The sequence below is a fragment of the Gallus gallus genome, chromosome 2 (genome assembly GCF_016699485.2).
Source record: "Gallus gallus isolate bGalGal1 chromosome 2, bGalGal1.mat.broiler.GRCg7b, whole genome shotgun sequence".
Lineage (NCBI taxonomy): Eukaryota > Metazoa > Chordata > Aves > Galliformes > Phasianidae > Gallus > Gallus gallus.
Genome location: NC_052533.1, coordinates 42,946,745 through 42,967,701, shown reverse-complemented (window position 1 = coordinate 42,967,701; position 20,957 = coordinate 42,946,745).

Genomic DNA, 20,957 nt, shown 5'->3' with positions numbered 1-20,957 from the left:
TGTTTCGAGAAAAGACAACTGCTCTCCGTGGCTGGACTTCAGAGAACACCTCCTTTATCATAGAATCATAGAATCATAGAATCATAGAATGGCCTGGGTTGAAAAGGACCACAATGATCATTGAGTTTCAACCCCCCTACTATGTGTAGGGTCACCAACCAGACCAGGCTGCCCAGAGCCACATCCAGCCTGGCCTTTATCCTAGGAGGGCTTATCAAATCCCTGGAAGGAATGCAGGCTCGGGGAGAATAACTTTACAAATATCCCAGTTATGGGACAAGAAGAAGGTGCCGATGAAGGCAGGGCATGTGAGGTTCAGTAGATGCTCAATGACTTTTTCTTTCCTGCTTGCTGCCTGTGCATTCGAGCTCAGCAGAGGGCACCGAGCTCTCTCAGATGATCCCGTGTGGGCTGAGCTGGTGAGAGCCACGTGTAAGGCAGGAGAAGAGAGAAGGTATTTTCTAGGATACTGCGACTGTACCGAGAATTAAATGCAGAAATCAGCAGCTCTCGTTCCATATTTAGCAAAACAAAGGTCCACACCTTCCATATGAAAGAAACATTTTGAGAAAAGTTTGTGCAGAGCATCTCAATATAATCATGCAATAGGACATAGCGTAAGCAGTTAGTTTGTGCTTGGTTTCCTCTGACTTTGTCTTTGTGCTGTCAGATATCCCTGCTGCCACGCCAGGTAGAGCCAGCTGAACGTAAATGTCACCGCTGCAGAGGGAACATGTGCAAAGCCATTCCCTGCTGAGGCCATAAGCCGTCTGTGAGCTGTTACATCAGCTCATTTCACCTTCACTGAAGCGAGCAGGGTCCAATTCTGGTACACAAATCATAGCTAACCCCTTCTTAGGCGCTCAGGCCTCCTGGACTTCAACTGCTGCACCTTTGATTCTGCAAAACATTGGAAAACCAGGCACGGTTGGTGCCCTGCCGAGCCAACGTGGCTGAGGCACACAAGGCTCTGCAATGGGCACAGTGTGTAGAGGTGCTGCACACAGTGAAGCCACATACAGACAGATAAATTCAGGAGAGAGGCCTTCGGTGCAGGTATGTGCACGGGGTGAGATGCCTTTGTCACCTTGTTTTTGCTGTCCCTCCTTGGCAGTATGCAGTGAATGTAATTCCCAAGTCTAGAAGCAAACAGCTGAAAGCCCTGCTGAATGTTCCAAAAGATTATCCACATGAGAGCATTCAGTGCGCAGATGCTAATTGCCTCTTGAAATATCCTTGAATATCTTCTGCGCTGTCAGATGGGTTTTCTGTGAGCAACACAAGGTGTCGCAGCTTTCAGCATCCCTCTGTGCCAGCAGCACTGCCTGGCCACACAGTGATCACACATACATTCCTCTGCAGAAGGAAACAGTCCAATAAAGGCAGTATGGACCAAAATTGGGTCTGCAGAGGGCATACGGTGCTTCTTTAGAAAAGAACCACGCGTTCCCGTGCGCCTATTGCAGAGCATCGCAATGACTAAACAGCCTAGTGCAGGCTTCATTCAAAGCCGTGTCTGCACGCACTTTCTGTAGAGAGTATATTTGCCATTTCTCACCTGACCTTTCCATGGATCAAAGCTGGCTTTATTATGAGCAATCCTTCTTCCAGCCGACGTTTTCATCCGTCAGGTCTTCAAAACAACATGTCTATTAGAAAGGCTCACCGTGCCATGTAGGAGAAGAAAAAGCAGTGAGCAGGAGCTCCCCAGCGCATCTATCAGTTCTCCCAGACCTTCCAGTTTGTTCCCCAGGTTTGCTTAATTTGCCACTGCAAGGAGAATAAGCAAAAGCCACTGCTTGGTTTGTCATTGTTCTTCCCTCCCTGAGACACAATGTTCCCGACGCTCATCGCATCTGATCAAACAATTAAAAACGAATAATTCATACAATTAGTGCAGCCTTTGCTTCCATTTATGAAAAAGCTACCAGAGGATCGCAAATTTCTTTGGAATTTATTCCTCAGTGTAGTTTCTTTCATACATCTTAATGATCCAGCCCTTCTGTTGACGGGCCGTTAATTTTAAGCAATTATTCACATTCGTTAATGTGGCTTTGTTTTCTAGTGGCTGGTCGGATAAATCAAGTGATGCCATTCCTATTCCCCAGCTGAATAAATCTGCGGTCGCCTCCAGTAGAAGCATCCATGACTGTGAATACAATGCTTGTTTTCTTGAAGCGGCAGGCAGGCAAACATGGAAAATTCCCTCCCCAGCTTATTTGAACCTGGAAACTGTGATTTCCCACCTATTTGTAAGCAAATGAACACAGAAGATGTGAGAGCACACCTTGAGTGAATGTTTTTAAAATTCAGATAGATGTTGGGCTGGGGTTTGTTTATCCCTACGTATTTCTCTGGTTCTTCAAGTGCAGCTGATGCACACAGGTCTCTGATCAGGCTATAAAATGCATTATTCTCTCTGAATTCTAGCATCTTCTTTTCTCTAACACACTCCCAGCAGACAAACACCATCCTTTTGTACTGCTGATAGGCATTTGAGAGCTTTCATATCCAGTTCACGGTAGCAAGAAGTACGAAATGAGAAATACAAATTGCTTTCCTTCTGCTGTGCAGCCAGACCACACCGGCCTGCTTTAATAGCAGCGGTTCTCAGACTTAGTGACACATGGATCCAGCCCTGCTGCTTTTCACAGCTGGTCACTTTGCCCTGAAATTCAGCTGTCCTCCAGCAGCAGTGAGCAGCCTCTACTCCTCCGCTCCCAGGGGCTCAGCTGCCTTCAGGAGCCAGCTGCATTCTTGTTTGGGCTGGGTCCCTCTTAAGAGCCAGTCATAACACAAAGCTCCTGGCAATGTCAGTGCAGCGACAGCGCCTCAAAACCTAAGGGTTAGGGTTTCCTAAAAGCTGAAGCATAATTACTACCATTAACCCTGTTCATCGTGAGAATTTCAACTTCCTAATGATTTTAAATCATTACATGCGTAGTGTTACTGAAATCTATACAAAGCCCAATATAGTACAATAATTCAACAATAGCACAACCAATATAATAAAACTTCAAACCTATGCCAGCATAAAACAGATTGGATGTGAAATCATTTCTTTATTGAAACAAAGAGAAAGCTCTCAAAGAAAAAAACTTTCAAGGCCAGATTGGAAAGGGACCCTGGGCAACCAGTGCCTGATACAGGGGCTGGCAACACTGCCCGTGGCAGGGAGTTGGAACTGGATGTGCTTTGAGGTCCCTCCCAACCCAAACCATTCTGGGATTCTATGATTCTATCATTCTCTCAGCTTGCAGTTCAGGGGCACTGTGCACTTTGAGAAGAAAATGAAAGAATCTTTAACACATGGCGATATTTTTTTCCAAAGCCAATATTTTATTAGGAGCCAGTAGACTTTTTAGTGGCAGGTGAAAGCCTTACTCATCTAACTATAAAGCCAGTGAGAGGCCATTTATCCATCACTGACTTATCCACCATCGCATCACCCTGTCAGATAGGAGCGCTCACACATTTTGGAAGGGCAATTCCTGCGGAAGCCTGGCTTTCATGGAACCCCACGTGGGAGCACAGCTCCCTGCAGGCTCCGTCCCCACCTTCCCCCTTGGGCAGTCTCTCTCTGCAGCCTTTTGCTTCCCCATAAGCATTACTCACCTGCCCAACCTTTGTTTTCCCTTCCATCTCTCACCACTGAACATCCGCTTGATAAAGCCCTGCCCCTCTGATTCCATTGTGCTGCCTTCCAAGGGGATCCAGTGTGGCTGGCACATCTCCCAGCATTAATCACGGCTGATAAGCAGCACTGCCCTACAAAGCCAAGTGAGTCCCACTGCCTGCCTGCTGTTTGCCCATTTTCACATTTTGGATCGGTATCATTTTTGCCTCGACGGTTGTTAGTGTCAAACCTGTGGCTCAAGTAGCTAAATAAAGCCAGGTTTCTGTGATAACACCCGGGTATCACTTGGCAGGTGAGACGGAGCAGGACAGGCCCAATGCAGAGCCTGGAGGAGCCCTTTTTAACCCTGTTCTGTAGGGGAGTAATTGGATGAGCCCAGGTAAAATCCATCCGCAGCAGCACAGAGAAGTTGCCTAAATATCCGGGCGAAGAGAGAGAGAGAGACTTTTTTGGCAATTACATGAAAAGATCACTGTAAATATTTAACTTTGTACAAATAGATACCACTGGTTCATCATAGGCACCAGTCTTAATCTCTGAAAACAGAAATTGGGATCAGTTTAGATAAAACTCTTCTGTTTGGTTAACAGTCTAGGAGGCTGTTTGACACAGCAGTAATGAGCCCATTGCTATCTTCACGCCAGAAGGAATTCACCAGCAGTGCACTGGTGTGCAAAGCACTCAACGTATGCCTCCTCAGCCAGGAGAGGGAAGTGTTGTGTTCTGCAGGCATTGCCATGCAGCAGGACACCCCACAAGGGCTATACTGTCTTTTCTGAAGAGCATCCTTGTACTGAGTGAACAATGTGGATTAGTGGGTCTCTAGCTAATGATCCTGAGGGATGCTCTTAGCAGAACAGATTTCCCATTACTGTAGCTCAACTCTTCCACTGTTATGATTGTTTCAGATAGTCCCAGAACTTTCCATTATGTACCTCTCGAATGGTTTTGGTAAATACGGTTGCTCATGTTGACTGTAAATCAAGAAGGAAAATGTCCTGGGAGCCTCTGAGCTGTTTCTCCTAATGCCCATCTCTTCATTTCCCTGAATCTCCATCTTGGTCTCATAGTTTCCCCTCATCTCCCTTCCCAGCCCATTAAAAATGCCCCTCTTGGGGTGTAAATGAGTTCTGCTCATTTCAGCTTGTTAAAGGTGGAATGAGAAGAAACAGTGTTGGTTCAAATGTGAGCACAAGACAGGAGTCACGGTCTGCGGAAGACTGTGGCTGTGATTTTAGCAAAGCTGGCCCTGCTTTGAAAAAACAAACATAGAGAACTGAAGGATGGACGAAAAGAAGCAGGGAACTGGAGGGGAATGGAAGGGATGGAGACAAACAAGAGGAAGGCAAGGGCATGGATTACTGGGGAGTAGCATGGACATTAGTGGGAAGCGATAATCCTGCCCCCTGATTCATGTTCGTAGGCCAAACCTGTTGGGAATAAAAAGGCTCTCACTCTTTGTTCCGCTGCTGTTGTTAACACAAAGAAGCAGGTGGTCTAGGTGCATTTCAGGTCTCATTTCTGTCCCTACATCCAAAAAAAGCACACCGATGGCCTCTTTGTTACCAGCACAGGCACAGATGTCAGGGCTGTGAGATCAGAGAGCCCTCATCAAGCTGCAGACTCCCGCAGGTGGGGACAGACAAGTCTTCTGCAGAGAGCAGCAAGGCACCTGGAAGAGTCTATTTTGTTGGCATTCTGGTGAAGATTTATTTGTGCACACAGCTTTTGGTTTCAGGTCACTGTCGGACTGCCAACAGCCCCGAGTGGCTTAGGATGGTGATGCTCTGGGAAGAGGAGGTAGGGCTGAGAGTGCAGCAGTACCCATCGGGTGTGTTTTGTGTCTCTGGTGCAAGATATATGGCTGGTTTGAAGAGAAACACTGAAGAAAAGCAATGGATTTGGGGGAAGAAAGTGTAGAAAGGGGATTGGACTGCCAAATTCATCAGAGTAGTATAGGAATTATAGATGCATGTAAACACAAACATATATATGGTATAAAATACAAAGCAGTCAAAAAGGAATAATTTAGGACTACAGAAAACTAACAGCAGGACATCTCTGTCAAAATGGTTTGGATACACACAATTCGAGTGACAATATGCTTTTTTCCATTTGTTTTTTGCTTTGATCGGTGGATCACTTACATGTACTGTGGGAAGAACTGACCCTGCCCAGGCAACAGCAGCTTATCCATCAAAGAGACACTCGAAACCTCCAGCTTCCTCCTACTGCTGGGTGCTGTAGGGGTGAGGCATTGCCCTCCTGTCCTGCACTATGTGACCACATTATCCTTGCCTGCATCCTTGCAGCTCGCAAGACAGAGCTGGGCTGGACTCGCTGTTATGATTCGAGGCGAGAGACCTGGTCTGGGTGTGCCATGAGATTGAGGGCAGCCTCCTGCTGTGTGCAGCAGCCAGCTTCTCACAGTAGGGCTGCTGCCCCATGAGCCAGCCGAGGGCATATCCGGAGAGCTGGCCTGCACTTCTGGCTCTCTCGTGGGCTGCCTAGAAGCTGTACCATGGCTGCACTACAGCACGCTCCCATTTCCAAGTCCCAGTAGTTATTAAAGATTTGCTATCTGGTGGTTGTTGCTAGGCAGGAGCTGTCCTGCAAGTGCTCCATCATGGGGGTCAATTAAATGCTATCCTCCAGCAATCTGCTTTGAACTTAAGCCTGTGTGAAAACAAGGAGAAAAGATCCTTGTTCTCTTCATTAAAGAATGATTTGAGACACTGATAGAGACAAGCATTGGTCACAGCTTTTAATTGCCTTGGAATGGAGAGGAGGTATGGACAGTAACTTTTAGGGCTAAACAGGGACACCGAATCTTTAAACAGAAAGAAAATGCATCCACCACAACATGTCCCACTTGAAATAGCAATGCAGGATTTTTATGGGAGTGGGGAATAAATATGACCACACTACTCTTCAGTATCCAGAACTAACAGTGTGATGCTGTGCCTGAGCAAGAGCCACTCTGGAATTTCTCAAGGAACAGGAATGTCACCTTTCCCTGTACTCCCTCCCAGCTGTGTTCCACCTGCTCTGTGCTAAGCTCTGTGGATCTACTGAAGGTTACTGTGAAATGTTCCAAAATATCTCTGATCCGCAACCTCAGGGCAGAGCCGGCACCCCAGTCTAACACAGGACATTAATGGTGGCTGCCTGCATAGGTGCATTTTCCAACCAGGAGCTGTGAGTTTAGTTCCAGCCCTCAATGCAGTGACACTTCTCCCTGTCTTCCCACACTGCAGGACCTCCCTGGCTTGATGTGGCCTTGTCTGACGGAGCAGAAGCACCAACGAGGCCTCTCAGCCAGGCCCAGTGCCTGCACACCATGGCAGAGCTGTCTGGGTGTGTGCCTCTGATGGACTAGCTTTCTCAGCAAGGCTCTTTTTCTCTTTTTCTTTAATCAGAGGGCAGTGAGGCCCTGGCACAGCTGCCCAGAGAAGCTGTGGTGCCCCATCCCTGGAGGCACTCAAGGCCAGGTTGGATGTGGCCCTGGGCAGCCTGATCCAGTGGGTGGCAGCCCTGCCCACAACAGGGGGTTGGCTCTGGGTGGGCTTGAAGGTCCCTTCCAACCCAAACCATTCTGCAATTCTGTGATTATATTTTTTTCAAGGATCTCTGCCTTATGCTGAGCAAGTCTCCACAGGGGACACACTGCTGGAGATCTGCAGGCTTCTGGGAAAGCCAGAAGGATTTTTGAGCTACAGCTGTTTGTTCGCTTTCATTTCTAGGGCTGCTACCATGCCCTTGACAGAGAATTGGCAAGCACGGCCTGCTCAAGGAAACTGTGGTATGTGAGAAATCACTGGATAACAAAACAAGTCTTAATTGTGTAAGCTAGCAGAGCCCCACAGCACAGAGCTGTCACTGATGGCTGCTGGGTTTTCCTGCTGCAACATCTCCCTCCTTTCTGCTGCTCAAGCTTCTCATAGGAAGAGTTCAGCTACTTATGGATGTCGAGATTTGCCAGGATTTTTGTCTTTTCTGCTATGCCAGAGAGGCCCATGTCAAAGGAGGCTGAATGCAGTTTCACCCAGCTGTAACACAAAGTGGAATGGCCATGTTCTGTCAAAGGCTCTAAATGGGGAGAGTAAGGTTATCATGGCTCATAATTTCTCTCTCAGCTTCCTCATGCTTCCCTTTTCCCCTCTGGACAAAACACTTAGAATCATGGAGTCACAGAATGGCTTGGGTTGGAAGGGGCCTGTCGTGGAAGGGGACTAAAGTACTGCGCACTTCACTCTTAAGAGGAAGGCAGAAATATATTTATTAATATAAATAGATGTAAGATGGCAATTTGAATAATGGTGACAGCGACTTAACAAGATTTGAAATGGCTTGATGTTCTTGACTATTTGCTACACAGAGGGAGGAGAGGTGCATAATTAATCTAAGATCAAATAATAGCAAAGCTAATATAGCTTAAAAACAATAAATCGCTTACCAAAGATCTGTCTTCAAGGCGTCACCACGTCCTGGGTGAATCTCTGCACATGCGTTTAGTAACCTCAAGAGGTGTCCGTACTCAAGGGGTGATTCTGGTTTGCAGCCAGCTGCTTGCAGGAGGAACAATTAGAGGGGTTCTTAGGCTGCTTGCTGTTGATGGGGTAAGACGATTGACTCATAGTTATACAACCTAGAATTGGTTCTGTTGAATCAGGTGTCTGGGCACCGGTGGCGAAACCTAGATTGCTATTAGTCTCAAGGGCAAGATCTTTTGCATCTCATCGTGTGCACTAGGCCTTGGGCATAACAGCCAGGCTGGGTGGGGGGGCAAGGAGTGCCCCATCACAGGACCCTAAATATCATCTGCTTCCAACCGTCTGCTGTGGGCAGAGATGCAGTCATTTTTAGTTGCCTTGTTTTTGTGTTAGAGACAGAAATATCTGTGCCATGTTTCCATGCCTACTCATGTTTACAGAGTTTGGTCTGGAATCCAGAGATGAAAAGCTAAAGGAAAGGGCTGCTAGCACAGCGACAGCGAAGCAACCTGCCTTCAGCCTCCCTCGCTTTGCCCTGATCCGTATCTCCCAGGGGAACAATTGTGCAGAACAGGAGGTCAACACAAACCTAAGGACAAGCTAACCGCAAAGTTCGTATTTCTTACAGTCCTTAATGATGTTCAATGAGCAAGAAATTGTAACCATGGAAACTAGCTTAACAAAGGTGTGATGTGTGCTGTCCTCAAGGGTCAGGCAAGGCTTCCGCCTCTATCAGCAAAGTTTGTCAGAGGAAGGGATGGCTTTCTGGAGGCATCTCAGGTCAAACAGCTATATGAAAATCTACAGCCTGGTAATTAGATGTGTGCCTGACGTCACCCACATAGGACATCCACTGATCCCAGCTCCTTCCTTTTTGAGCAGTCAGTATAAATTTAAGATACAGTTAGCTGAAGTCTCTCCAGGAAATGCTGGAATTGAATATAGTATGAAACCAAGCCTATGAAATCAATTATTTCCTATTGCTTTGCTGTAGGCTATTTGAGAACAGAAAAGATATGATGTGGACATTTAAGATGCCGCTCAACACTTTTGTTAGATACTGAGCAAACAGAACACTCTGTATTTCAGGGCTTTGACTGTGAACCTGCTCTCACTGTAACAAGACATATCTCTGTCAAGTGTGCTTCTAAAATTCCATCCAGGGTTGATAGCAGGCAATTAATTCTTCATGGAATTTCTGTTACATTCTATTCCCACTCTATTCTTCCTAGAACTATATTAAAGCAAATATCATGAGGACAGAGAGAGAGAGAGAGAAGTGGCCTTTGGCAGTAGAGATTGAGAGATCTCTCTGAGTACTCCAACACCAGCAGCAGTGATAAGACCGACAGATGCAGCAGCTCAATCCTGTTGCACCAAGGTGGCGTACAGCCCTGCAGGAAGCCTATGGGGACAGAGGGCTCCCACATCAAAGTTGTGTAGGTATGTTACACCCAAGGCTGGGCTGCCTTGGAAAGGCCAGCTTGCTGAGGGAAGCCATCATGATGCAACTTTGAGATTCTATAAAATGAGATCTACCAGGAGAAATAGAAGGATGTGTGGTTGTTTGGCCAAAGAGAGCATGGGGGAGTGATGTAGGAGGGGTCTTCAGATGCTTCAAGGATAGATACAAGCAGGAAGGGGCTGTTTTGCTGGGAGGGGATTGTAAGAATGACAAGAAGTAATGGGTTTAAATTACAGGTGGCAAAATTTAGATTTTGGCTTTAGGTGTGGTGTGTTCATCCCAGCAAATGTAGACACCAACTGTGTAAATACACCACTTAGGCTTATCATAGAATCATAGAATGGCTTGAGTTGGAAGCGGCCTTAAAGTCCACCCAGTTCAACCCCCATGCCATTGGCAGGGTTGCCACCCACTAGATCAGAATGCCCAGGATTCCACCCAACCTGGCCTTGAATATCTTCAAGGCACCCACAACTTCCTTGGGCAACCTGCTCTAGTGCCTCAAAACCCTCTGATGAAATATTACAAGATTTCCTCATAATATCTAATATCATTCTGCTCTCTTTTAGTCTAAAGCCACCCCCCCTCCTTGTCCTGTCACTATCAGACCATGTAGAAAGTCAGTCTCCCTTCTGTTTATAAGCTTCAAGTACTCCCTCTAAGTACTTGAAGACCGTGAGGTCTCCTTAGAGCCTTCTCCAGGCTGAACTTCAGCCTTTCTTCATAAGCTTGGCACTAAATCCTTCTGATCACCTCTGTGGCTTTCCTCTGGAGCTGCCTCCTGCTCTCATATCCCTACATGTTCAAGTCTGCAAACCTGCCATGAAGCAAAACTCGGCACTGGGGGTCGCTGACCCTACTTATCCTAATTTGCTAAGACAAAGAGCAGGGTGAGCTGCTGCATCCAACTAATGCTGTGACCACCAGCCTATGTTTAGCAGTAGTAGCACATATCTGGGAGCCCTAATGGCTGGGTTAGTGAGACTGCATGCTCTATGCAGAACAGAAAAGTCTCTACTTCCTGCTGCCACTTGGTGGGAATCAACCCTGTGTCATGCTTTCTGTGTGTCTTTTCATGAAGATTAAGGGGAGAAAGGAGGGGGGTATGTCACACTGCTAAAGAAGGGGTTTTCTCTCCAAGCTGACTGCATGGCACAGGTGTCTGTGGAGCACTATGGCTTTAGGGATGCGAAGCATTACTATGTGATGGCCATGATTTATATACAAAATTTAGCTGAGGTTGTCAGAAGGGAATAAACTGAATGATTGCATTTCTCAAAACAGTACTTTCCCTTCACCACATTGAGTTCTGAGCCACAAACACCACTTTTCTTTTTGTGTAATGCTTTATTTCATTATTGACTATGTGAAAGGCCAGCAGCAAATTTTGTTCCTTGCAGTGAGCCAACACTCCACACTCTCCCTGTGTGTTCCTTGTTTCTTTTCCTTTGATAAGTCTACAACAAAAATGCAGGGATGCTGGTAAGAGCTAATGGCGGGCAGTAACAAAGGAGCACATGTGTACATTATTGTTGTCTTCAGAGAAAAAAATAAATAGCAACAGCTGTGCCACGAGGAAAACATCTCTCTGGCCACAGCAAATGGAAATCAATGTTTTATGCACACCTCTACTCTAAACCACGGAACTGAAAACGGCTAAAGGTCTGTTTTAATGATCTCCCGATGAAATGTAATGAAAGACATTTTTACTGCCCAAGAAAGTCCAATTCTGCACGTTGAACATTGAGCCACGGATAAACTACCCTGCCTTTGAAACTCTGGCAAGATACTGTCTATTTTATCAGATACAATAAATAAATACCAACCAAAGAAACGAGCAGGGTCAGTACACAGGAATCAGGTCAGCACGTTGCTACTTGTACAACACAGCTAACATTTGCTACAGCACCAGCAGAGGCGTTAAATCAATACTTGAGAAGTTAAGGTGCTATCAGGAGACAAGTTGCTATAGATAACTTCTAGTTTAATTGTATTACTGCACCACTGTAAGCTATTACAGGTGGGTAAATACGCCAGCATAGAGGCTTAATGATGTACTTCTGTAACACTTTCCATCTTCAGAACTCCACCTGTCTGAGACACATAGGTAAATAGCAACCTCGCTCCTCGGCTGAGTTATTTATCAGCTATCAGCAGGCAGACCATGCTGGTGAGCTACAGAGATGAATTTACAGCTCAGCCATGGGAGTCACTTGGCTGTCTGCACCTCAGAACCATTTCATGCTGCCAGTTGCTTCTGGCCAACTCCTACAGCAGGGGAGTGACGGATGGCTGTCAGCAGGAGTCCCACAGCCTCCTCTCCAGAGGATTTCCCGGCTGGAGCTGCCTCCAGGCCTGCTCAGGCTGCTGGGTCTGCTCTGCAGGCTGGCTTGTCCCTCATCTTTTAAGCAATTGCTGGAGACAGACAGTGCCAGTTTATTTTACTTTTGGAAGAGCTTCTTCATATTTGCTTGGAAAAAAATACATATAAAAAACATGGCTCCTGACTTCGTGTTCCCAATGTAAATTGGGAGAAATGATGCTGAAACCAAAGGGGTGGCAGCATTAGAGCCAGAGTGGCTACAGGGGAATCAATTCCTTATTTATTGATTACTCAGAGGATCCCATTCTCTCTATGCTGCAGAGTCAAACAGAGTAGGAGGGACATTTCATTAAAGAAAGAAATGTGTGGTGCAGACTGTACTAGAGCCTAAGACCATATAACAGATGATGTATGGCCACTTTTAACATCTTTCCTGGTACGCTGGTTGCACTGTAACACATTCACAACATTTATCATTTCTTAATTCACTACAAATCATGGAGAAGTCAGTCCTTAAAGACAAATAGGTGATTCTTTCTGGACGCTGACTTAATGGCATAACCACCCGTACTGTTCTGGCAGGATATGGCTCTGCTTCCAGGGGGAGTTGCTGGCACCGTGATCAGGTTGACAAGAAAAAGCAGGTACGTCTACACTCATTTGGGTAAATCTACTCATCCTGGGTATGCTTGAATGTTAATGGCGCTTTCTGGTACTGTGCAGTAATGGGATGGACAGCGAATGTGCATTTGCATCCCATTTCTGTGATCTAACCTGCCAGTGAGACATTCTTGTTCATTTTGCACCGGCCAGAATTTGATAGCATCATTAGGCAGTGTGTTTATATCATAAATCACACTGCTGCTAAAGCAAGTCCCCAGCTCTGAGCAACAAACATGGATGCACCCTGCACATACCTGCGTATCTGTGAGGCTCTGTGTACTCATGACAGTACAGGTTGTATTCAGTCCCATTCTTCCCCACCGTACTTTAAGAGAAATCACATGCTTTCGTTGTAGTGGCCTGCCTAAACTTTGTGCTTGCTCCTTTTAACTTTGCGAACTATTTACACCCAAAATGAACCCGCACAGAGTCCTGACAAGGTTGAACAGAGGTTCAGCTATTTGGACTGAAGACACAAATCCTTCCATCTCCAGGTCTCCCATCTGCAAAGATAATTTGAGCCCATGAGAGCTGAGGGTCCAAGAGAAGTGAAACCTATCCAGACTGAGAGGCAGCCCAGCAGCCCTGAAAACAGCCCAGGGCTTGGGGACTGACTGCAGCCTGACTGTGAGCAGGCATGGGACTGAGTGGTGGGCACATTGCTGGGGCCACGGCCGTAGATTTTGAGTCATGCCCATCAGAACAGGCTGACTGAGCTCTAAAAAGAGAGGCACTCATGCCAGCTTTTGCAAAGTCTGTAGTAATATCCTCTTCTTTATTTTTTTTTTCCTCTCAGAGAGCAGCTCTGTGTGAATCATGTTACCACCAAGATATTTTGTTGCTCATTGCAGAGGCTCAATTTTCACCAGGACTGTCTGCAGTTATTATTCAAACATAGGCTTTTACTATATGTCTCACACACCTTTTGCTTTTTTTCTTTCCTTTCAGTTTTTAATATGCAGATGGTAATCTGATTGCAACTTTGGCCTTTAGAACAAGATGTGGCTTGTTTTTTAAATACCATTCCCTGCATATTTTACACATAAGCATAACCTCATTAGATACAATAACCGGTTATTAATAACATGAGACTCAAATATCTGTGCACAGAGACTATAAGAGAATGCACTGCTAAATTAAGATATCAGTTGTATTAGTGCTAATCTCTCAGACCTTTGGTCGTGAGCAGCTCTTACCTAACAGTATTAAGTGAAGTTGCAATATCGGCCAGGAATGGGTTCATCTGTGAGTGCAACAGCAATAGCTGGTTTATTTTGTCTTCATCTTCCAATGGAAGCCTGGAGAGAAGAGCATTCAAGACATGCAATGAGACATGATGGGAACGCGCCTTCATTCAAAATCACTGTGCATGGAGAATTCTGTACATTGGTCAGTGAGAAGAGGGAACCATGAAGTTGTGGCAGGGGCTCGGAGCCAAATAGCCAGCAGAGAAAAATCAAATTAGGGAGGGAAGTTTGAAGCCTTGCAAATGCAAAACGCCTGAAGTACTCAAACTGGCCATGACAACATAATTGCCCTTCATCCATTACTCTGGGATTCCAGTAAGGTGCAAGCTTAATTTAGTTGGTTAACCTTAAAGTGCAAACAACGGCAGAAAACCTTTCTCAACTGAAATGGTTTTAAAAAATTCTGGGTACCAGTAGTAGCTACCATACTGAAGACTTTGGTAAATGACCCTGCTGCTTTAGTGACTGATATTTGTTAAGCATCTCCGGAGCTGTCTGGGTAGCTACCTTCAATGTGGAGAAAAGTCAAGAAAGCATTCCTGAGCACATTGGAAGCAGTGTCAGCCAGATGAGCTCTCAGTGCCCCTGTGGATCAATCCAAGCACGTGGTGGTTTTTGGCTTTGCTCACACACTAACAGCCAAACTAGCAGAATGGTGACAGTGGAGTTCTACAAGAGCAAAGCAGCTCCCCAGAGTCGCCTCAGTGGTTTGCTCCACGGACACAGCCCAGCCATAGCTGCACAGCTCTGCCTCCCAAGTGGCATAAAGGCTACCCTGCACAAAATCCTACAGCAATGTGGTAACTTAGTCCTCAACATCTATTTGTTAAATTCATCAAATGCTATGAATGGCAAAAAGATTCTGTTAAAAACAGATGAGCCAGTGCGTCCTCCTTTCCTTACACTGCATCCAGACTCTGACTACTCAGCACTTTATAACTGATGATGAAATATCCATTTCTTCAAATCATTGCAGTACACACCACTTTAATCCTTTTGTGAATCCCTATGCTCCACACTTTACTGCAGTCAGTGTAAGGAAACCTTCATCACTCTCTGTTCATGTGCTAGCCTCCAGCCTAGAAGGATTAGCATTGCCCATAGCAAGTTTTTGCTGGATTGCTCACATATTGCATCGCTGCCTGGATAACCACCACCTATAAGCATGCTGAGCAAAAACAGGCACTAGAGCAGCCGTAGGAAATAAAGGCAAGAAAATGAAGATGTGCTAAGGGAGAAAACACGTGGGACTTTTTTTAACCCTAATACTCCAGACAGGCGTATAGATAAAGTACGCTTGTATCATTGAGGAATTCATACACATTCTCATGAATATTTGGTTTTATTGTGAATGTGGGACCAGAAGAAATTAGGAAGTAGCTAAGAATAACTATTATTTGCCAAACAACAGCAGACAGCACATGCTGAGAAACTTGGTGTAAATGTTCTCTGTTGCTACAGTCAACCCGCAGTCCTCCACACTGAGGACTTTGAGATTTTGAATGTATTACAGACGTGAATTAACTCTTTCATATTTTCCAGCTTAGCAGTTCCACGAATATCAGCGTTAGAATGACTTAACTGGGAATTTAAGCAGCTTTTTAGTTGGAAATGACATTAACTTCTGTTATTCATTAGCATAGGCTTCTCACCACCTTTTTTATATGATGGAAGAAAGATAGCAATAGAGACAATTTGACAGCCAAGAAGATACTAAAAATAGTACTGTTTTCAGCTGAATCATAGATTATCTGATGAAATTAATTAGGAAATGTTCAAAAAGTGATCGTATTCCTGTCACTGTGGTAAAAGATCTTCCAATTGCAGCTATGCTGGGGCTGTGTTCGTGGCAATCAGCAGGAGCTGCATGCACAGTTCTCAGATTGGTTTTTGAAAAACTCATTCACTCAGAGTTTATGGTTCAGGACTTTTGTTTTTCTTATAATGGCAAAGCCACTGATGTCTGCTTCACTGTGCCCCGCACATGAAGGAAAAATGATTAGCCAACGTTGTTTTCTTTCTGTACTTATCTGTGGGAGGAGAGTAAATCTCTGTGACCCATTCCACCCACTGAACTTCAGTTAGCATTGGGCAGTACCATTATCAATCTCACTGTCTGAATTCGGGGAATGCTACGCTGCCATAGGCATGAAACATTCCAGTTGTAGGAGGAAAATGAGAGCAGCATTCCTCTGCTTCAAAGCAGCATGGATTACTGCATGTAAGTGTTACGATGGCAATGCCATGATGAGAGGATGTGAGTCTCCAATTATGAACTGCAGGTAAGTAAGTGACTACTTTTGTCAGGGGGATCCACTCTCACACTGGTGAAGCTAGAGCAAATCCTATGGAATTACATTTTATCTTCATGGCATAGGAGTATCCCCAAGGTATTATGAACAACAATTCATAGTAAAACACTGGGGAAAAAAAATTATGGAACATACCAAAAAGGCCTGGAAAATTCTCTTTACACATTAAAGACATCAGCACATAGAGTCCTGAAATAAACTATGTTGGAAAAGACCTTCAAGATCCTCAAGTTCATCTGTTAATCTTACTTACCAGTTTCCACAACTACACTATGTCCCTCAGCACTGTCTCCACGTCACTCAAATACATTTGGAGGGATGTCATATGCTGTGACCAGCACAGATGCACTAGCTTTTGTGAGAAACTGTTGCTTGGAGCTGCTGTAAATTTATTCACAGTAATATCCACTGTAATTGTTCTCCCAAGGAGAGAGGGAAAGGTCATGCATGGCTGGAGAAGACCACAGAGGAATAAGGCCTCTGTCTTCACACTCCTAGCCACTAAGTGCTACTTAGAGCTAGACGGGTACTGTTAGAATTCTCACTCTTGGGGAAAGCACAAGAAAGACATGGAGCTCTTGGAGCAGGTCCAGAGGAGGCCACTAAGATGATCAGAGGGCTGGAGCACCTCTCCTATGAAGAAAGGGTGAGGGAACTGGGCTTGTATAGCTTGGAGAAGAGAAGGCACAGGGGAGACCTCATTGTGGCCTTCCAATATTTGAAAGGAGCATATAAACAGGAGGGGGAATGACTGTTTACAAGGGTGGATAGTGATAGGAGAAGGGAGAATGGCTTTAAACTGAGACAGGAGAGGTTTAGGTTGGATATTAGGAGGAAGTTTTTCACACAGAGGGTGGTGACACACTGGAGCAGGTTGCCCAAGGAGGCTGTGGATGCCCCATCCTTGGAGGCATTCAAGGCCAGGCTGGATGTGGCTCTGGGCAGCCTGGTCTGGTGGTTGACGACCCTGCCCATGGCACGAGGGTTGAAACTGGATGGTCTTTGAGTTCCTTTTCAACCCAGGCCATTCTATGATGGTATGATTCATTCTATGAAAACATAGGGTACTGCAAGACAGAATTTGACATGCTGTGACATATCGTGCTCCAAAAGTGGGTTTCTATGGGTTATGAAAATGATTTGACCTGACATCATTAAGTGTTTTACATGTCCTGGAGGAAAGGAAAAAAAATGAAGAATTTATGGTATATATTGCCTGAAGAAAACAGTTTCCAGTTTCCATTTAGAAGCAACTATATTGCGGGCATAATTAGGCTCAACTGACATTCCCCAGAGAAACTGTGATGAAACAAGTAGTGCAAGAAAAGAAATGAAATAGCCCTGTTATTAAATCTCTGCAAGCTACCTCCACACCATTTTTTTCATATATTTACCTCCTAGAAAGTATTTCATACACACTGGGGGATTCTTTCATATACTTGTGGATTAATGAGAATCTCTTCCAGTAACATTCATCATGTAGTAATGATTTGTTTTTAATATATCATCTCACAGCAACACCTTTCAACGGGAAAAGCATTTCCAGAGCACAGCTATTGCCTGGCTAAACTGTGGATAAAATTGTGTGGAATTAATTTAACAACTTGAGGCTGAAACATTGTTCTTCGGTGAGAAAAGAGCAGGAATAAAATCATGGTCATGTTTTGCATTTTTATTGTCCTCTGCATGCTCAAAATGCCATATGGGATTCAGCAAATTAATCCTTTCACGCCCAGTCTGAGAAGGGCAAATATCATTTCTTCTATAGATAGAGAAACAGAGACAGACTTGCTGTTTTCAGAAGGCTTGAGTGCTCACAGACATCAGCGTGAAATGGTATGTACGTATCACTTCATAAAAGGAGAGCTGCACTGTGTTGTCCTGGCTAGAGTCGTTTACCAGTTAAACCATTAAAGGGAATGGTTGAAGACTGGTGAGCGGACGTTGGCCAAGACAGCATCCAAAAGTGGCTGACACAAGTACTGCTGTTTGGTGGGAGGCACTGGAAGAATCAGCACTGGAAGAATCCACCAAGGCCCTCTGTTTGTATAATTCCTCCATGTACTGTCATCCACGCAAGGGCCTTCCACTCCTGCAGAATTAAAGCTTTAACTGAAATGTCATGTTCCTGACACTGATACTTGCACGCCCGAGCTCAATGCAGCTTTTCTTGTTGGTGTGTTTCTAAGTGAGATCACTGTTTGTCTGGCTGTGCAGAGCTTTCTCAAGGTGGGGGGCACCTGTGCTTGGTATTTCTCACCATGTTTGCAGAATGTGCTGGCACATTTACTCTTTTTTTTTATGCTTCTTCAGTTTCTTGGTTTACTTTATTCTTCAGTGTTCTTCTGCATCTTCATTTTAACCACTTCATGTTGCTTAGCAACACCCAGAATGACACCAGCAAGGTAAGGTCCCACTGCTTCTAGCAAGTCCCACCATAGAAGGAACAAAAACATAATTTAACTTCACACTCCCTGTAAGCACGCTTGTTCAGAACAGCATCGATCTAGAATTCGCTTCATTAATCAGGTGTTTTTCCACGAAAGTTAAGAACAAGTCAAACACAGAGAAACACGGCGAGTTTCACAGGATATTTGGATCTCACCGTTCTATTCTGACACCACTAACATGTTGGCACAACAAGAAAGCCAAAATCAGAGGTAAGGTTTTAGTGACTGGCTCGCCCAACGTGCACATCCGCAGGCCCCTCTGGTTGACTATTGGAACGTGTTTGGATTGTGAGATCTAGGCTGGCTACAAATCTAATTAAACACAGTGCAGCCATCTCTAGTAAATCCCAAATGTTACTGCAGACTGCTCCCTCATACATACAGAAGAGAAACAAAACAAACAGGCTAAGCTAGATTATTATTATTATTTAATTTGCAATCGTTTTGAACAACTTATTTAGCCAGAATTATTACAAAGGAACATCAAGAAATGCAGTTCTTCATCTGTCACAAGCTGTGACTGATTCCAGATCATGGGAGAGAACGCTGTAATTGGAATATGACTGCAAATAGAGGATTACAGAAGTATCTTTTTTCCCACACATTCACTTCTGCAAAACACTCCTATGCACTTCTTATATTATAGTTATTGTAGTTTTGAAGGAAAAATGGAAAACAATGTTTTTGTTTGAAAATATGCTTTTAAATGTGAGCTACTGTTTTAAAAGATCCTTTATGCTCTTAAATCTGATTGTTTGTGATTGGATGTTTCCATATCTCCCCATAGTCGTGGCACATTTTTTTGTAAAATCAAGGCCTTTCCCTGAAATATGCTGTGAAAGAAAGTGACGTTTATTGAATGCAATGCATTGACAAACAATTGGCATTTTCAAACTAGCTTCAGGAAGAAGCTAATTTCCAAACTAGCAAAGCTCTACACTGTACCAAGAAATCCCGGCTTTAGACTTAGAAACGATGTGTGTAAGAAGCAGGGAGGAACAACAAGGCACTGCCTACTTTTATATCTCGATATACAGCTTTGAAATAGGCCCTCTGATCTTTAGTCATAGCAAATTTCAATTAACTTAACCATTTGATTTCACTGGGCTTTTGTTCAGCCCCTGGGACCACGTAATGTAAGCCCTGAAGACACTTTTATTCAGCAAGCTGAGGTCACGATGAATAAGACTTACTCAGACAAGGAAGGCATTTAATTAACATTTTTAGGGCCTGGTTCAGTAGCCCTTACTCATACTGAGTAATATTTACTGCACAGATAGTGGTGTTGTTGATATTAATCACTGAAAGCACTAATGAGCTGAGCCCTGAAGAAATGGCAGTTCTCGTGTTTACCCAAATATGGAGATTTTTGCCCCAAATATTCACATATATCCTGACATACAGAAACTGCTCTTGATCAGTAATTACCTATTGAACTGTAATATACTTACATAATATGCAATTGCTATTGCACTGCACGACATCTTTATCTTTTTATTATGGGAACGCGTGTGAAACTGAATAACACCAAAACTGTATCCATGCTAAAACCACATATTCGTCTCTATGCTTCTGCTTCTAATACATCTATAAAACATAACCAAGCAAATATGTGAGAAAGAGAAATCTATTTCTGGTGTCAGAATACAGAGGAAAAAAAATGTACCAGTCTTAACAGCAGCATTTGAGCCATTGAGTACCTCCTAGTGCTGAAGCTCTCTCTAGAGGGAGTTCCTGGTTCTTGGAATGAAAACATAATAATAATCCAATTTAGTTGAATTACATAAGAAGGCAATTGATAAATTACCTCTGTTTCCAGGTATCCCTTACTTTCCAACAAGCACATACATAAATAAACTCCGGCTCATGTACCAGGGAACGCAATCAGACAAATAGGCATTCAAGGCCAGGCTGGATGTGGCTCTGGGCAGCCTGGTCTGGTGCTTGGTGACCCTGCTCATAGCAGGGGGGTTGAAACTCAATGATCATTGTGGTCCTTTTCAACCCAGGCCATTCTATGAAAACAGTCAGAAAAGGAAAACTAGTACTATTTGTTCAGTATTACTTGTTTCTCTCTGCCCTTTCCCCCCTCCTGCTCTCTCCTCCCCCGTTTTATTTTTGAGCTGAGTAAGTTCTCAGATCCATGCATATGTACACATACGTCCACCCTGAGTATATGAAGGAGTATATTTGGATGACTGGTCCTGCTCTGATGTTGGCCGCGCTGTCAGCAGGCTTTAGAAATAAATCCAAGCGAATAAAAAGGGCTTAGAATCATCCTCAGTAAAGTGACAATAAAACTCCACTGCCACTGAAAGAGTTGTATTATTTTACATCACTCTGGGCTCCAATGTTCCAGGTTTAATT